Below are 3,448 nucleotides of genomic sequence, written 5' to 3' on the forward strand. Positions count from 1 at the left end.
CTGAAAAACATTGGCCAAAAATATGTCACGAAAGAAGGGAAGGTAGTGGATGATAAAACTTTAGGTGCTCTGTGTCAGACTAGAGACCGGTGCTTTGAAAAAATTAGGCACGATCAATGCTTGTTTTCTAAAGTTCTGGCGTTTGGAAAACCGTGAAAGCAATGGTCAGTATACTAAAAAAATACTGAAGAACAGATGCTTGAATCAAATACTTCTTGCCTGTTCCAACCGATCATGAGCAAGGTCATAGTAAAATAGTAAATATCTGTAAAAATGTTTTTAAATACCTACTCTTTCGGTTAGTGGCAAAATAATATCAACATCTTGGGAAAAATACGTCGACGGCTCTATTAAAGAGAAGAATATTATGAGAGGACACCATACTAATCACAATCAGATAATTAAATCGCACACAGTCAAAAGTGTATGTGATCATATGCGATCCTTTGCTCCCGTTGAAATGAAAAAGTGCATATCCGTGAAACTTTTACGACGCTTTATCTGGACGGCAGTTTAACCATTTCAAAAATGTTTCTATTTTACATGGTTTGGTTTGATGTTTCTCTATATTCTAGCAAAGCAGTAACTGAACGCCAGTACCGGGGTATAGTTATTAAACTTTTATATTTAGGTTTAGATTCTTTATTCCTAAGAACGACCAGTGCGATAATTGTCATATTTTTCGTAACAAAAGTGATCACACTGTTAAAAAATATATGATACACAATATTATTAATTTGTTTAATAATAATTGAGGTCGCAAATTAAAATAATTGATAAACGTGATGTTGTTGAATCTAATGGCCGAAACTTAACTGATGTTTTTGATTATTTAAGTTTTGTCATGCCCTTACGGCCAAGTCAGCCTGTTTTATTATAAACGTAAGTTATCCTGTTTTGATTTTACAATTTTGGTTATGGGTATAATGATATGTGGGATAAAACGGAGGCAAAGCGAAGGGCAAATGAAATAGGTGGTGACTTACTGGATTTTGTAGAGCAAAGATTTTGTAGAGCAAAAATTTTGTAGAGCAAAATAGAGAATTTTACTTTTGGTGGGACAACTGCGCCGGCAAAACAGTCTATAAAGCATAGGTTTCTGGAGAAAGGTAATAAAAAGAAGAAAACTTGTTACTTATAAAAATATACCTCTTCCTCCATCAGGCGAGGGAGGAAGAGGTATATTTTTATAAGTAACAAGTTTTCTTCTTTTTATTTCACCAGTTTTGAGCGGTCATAGTGGACTGTAAGTTTTATAATTTGTATATTATTCTTTTTTTTGTGCTATTTTATAATATTACAAAATATGAAAAATGACAACAGACACAAAATACATGGTAATAATTTATCACAACTTTTTCCCTTAACTAATCTGTTAGTATTATTTCTGCCTACTTTGTTAATTTTTTATAAAATTATATACTATTTTGTATCTAGTTTCTAAATAAAACGGGTACCTATATGTTCTGATTACGATAAGTTTAATTTAAGAAAAAAGAAATTTAATTCTAAATTTTGGCTTTTAAATTTTTACATCTCATCCTATGTAACTTTTGAGCATAAGACTTATTTACGTGGAACAAAGCTATATGTACACATGATGCTAACAGTTTTCCAAAGAAAAAGGTTGTATGTATACATCCGACGTAGACATTTCCATAGTAAATAGTTACATATGTATATAAACACTCAAAAATGTCCAAAAAATTGTTTTTAAACAAACGTTTTAATGGAAAACAATACATAATAGTATTTTACATGCTTAGGGAAAGAATCAATTCTCTAAAACAATTAAGAAAAATGTAAATGCTGATTTTGTGCTTGACAAATTTCAAATCGCTCTCCTGTAAAGTAGCGATTATGCAGATGTAACCTTATTCGACGGATAGGTCGAGTTATTATTCACAGAATTTAATATTATTCTATTCTAGTGAGGACTGTAAGAATATTTAAAGGACAACAGTAAAGGTTTCGTAAATATTATGCAGCAAACATGCTTATGTTTCTTTTAATGATTACTTGCACATTTAATTTTTTATCGACATATTTCACGAATCATTATGAAAATAAATCTGGAATGCTTCTAGAAATCAATACTATCAAGATACATAATTATACGAAACGTAAAATGGATGGCCGAATTATTATAACCTTTACCCAGTATCGGAAAAACCGTGACTCATCCAATGTTTGATAAGATTTTATTACTGCAGTAGCATTTTTATATTTTGTATCGAGAAACACGTTTATTTGAATATTTGAGAGTTCCGTGAGTGTAATACATCTTTTTCAGTAGTAATATCCATTTCTTACGTTCACATACACATTCGTTTACTTTAAAATTCAATAAGTATTTCTTACACAAATTCTGCTACAATAACATATAAGAGAATATATTTCCTTGTGACATATTGTTTGTAATACTCTACTCACCCCAATAACACACAACAGAATATGAAGATAAAACGGATTCAAACTCGACTGAAGCGCAAACCATGACGTCACAAACACGCATACAGCTATCAAGGACTGCACTAATGTATTCATACACCCTCTGAAGGCGAGCCACGCATAATTGAAATTAACACATATGTCAATAACAGGCGATTGATCGAACTTCTCTACAGGGGTTAACGGCGTCGACTGCATATCCATTGTATAACAAGTTGTCTTAATCCTCAGACCTCACATCAATATGGATTACGTACATTTGAATAGGATTGCACTGAAAAATGTTTAGAACAGCGTCTCTGTAGGTTTATTTTTATCGAAAATGTGTACAGTTATGATGCAAGTTTTCTTCTCGACTTGCCGCTTATTCTTTATCAATATTCTCAACTTGTTTTATGTTTTACGATAACTCTTTAAAGTATTAAGTTTAGATCGCGTTCTTTATCAATCACGCATCTTTTATCATAGATAATGTTTTTCACGTCTCGCGATAACCAATGCGAACCATAAAGAGCCATAAAAAACAATACAAAATAAAAAAGCGTTTTAATTTAATCAATACAGTACTAGTGTCAATAAATCGTGTGAGAATATTATAAATTATTAATATATTGATAATGGATTGTTCGTTTATAATGATATCTTTATATTCATATTGCAAAAAATAAAGCCGGATTTTATACCTTACTATATACTCGAACAAAAACCTTTAAACTTCAGTACTCGAACATAAAAATAAATCAAAGCACCGTTAAAATCATTATATTCTCATTGCACATTTGATAAAACACGTGATCATTATGAAACTCGTATAGAATACTATAAAAGCAATTAAAACGTATATCACAGTTGGACTCGCCCACTCTTTAAACGCCGTCGTACATATTCCGAAGCATAAACATATCGATGACATTATAAACGTTGGTATACCGAAGGAAACATGGGCCAATTTTAAATAACGACCTCCAAATAGAGCGCAAGGGCCTAATAAAAATGT

The sequence above is a fragment of the Zerene cesonia genome, chromosome 16 (assembly GCF_012273895.1).
Source record: "Zerene cesonia ecotype Mississippi chromosome 16, Zerene_cesonia_1.1, whole genome shotgun sequence".
Taxonomy (NCBI): Eukaryota; Metazoa; Arthropoda; class Insecta; order Lepidoptera; family Pieridae; genus Zerene; species Zerene cesonia.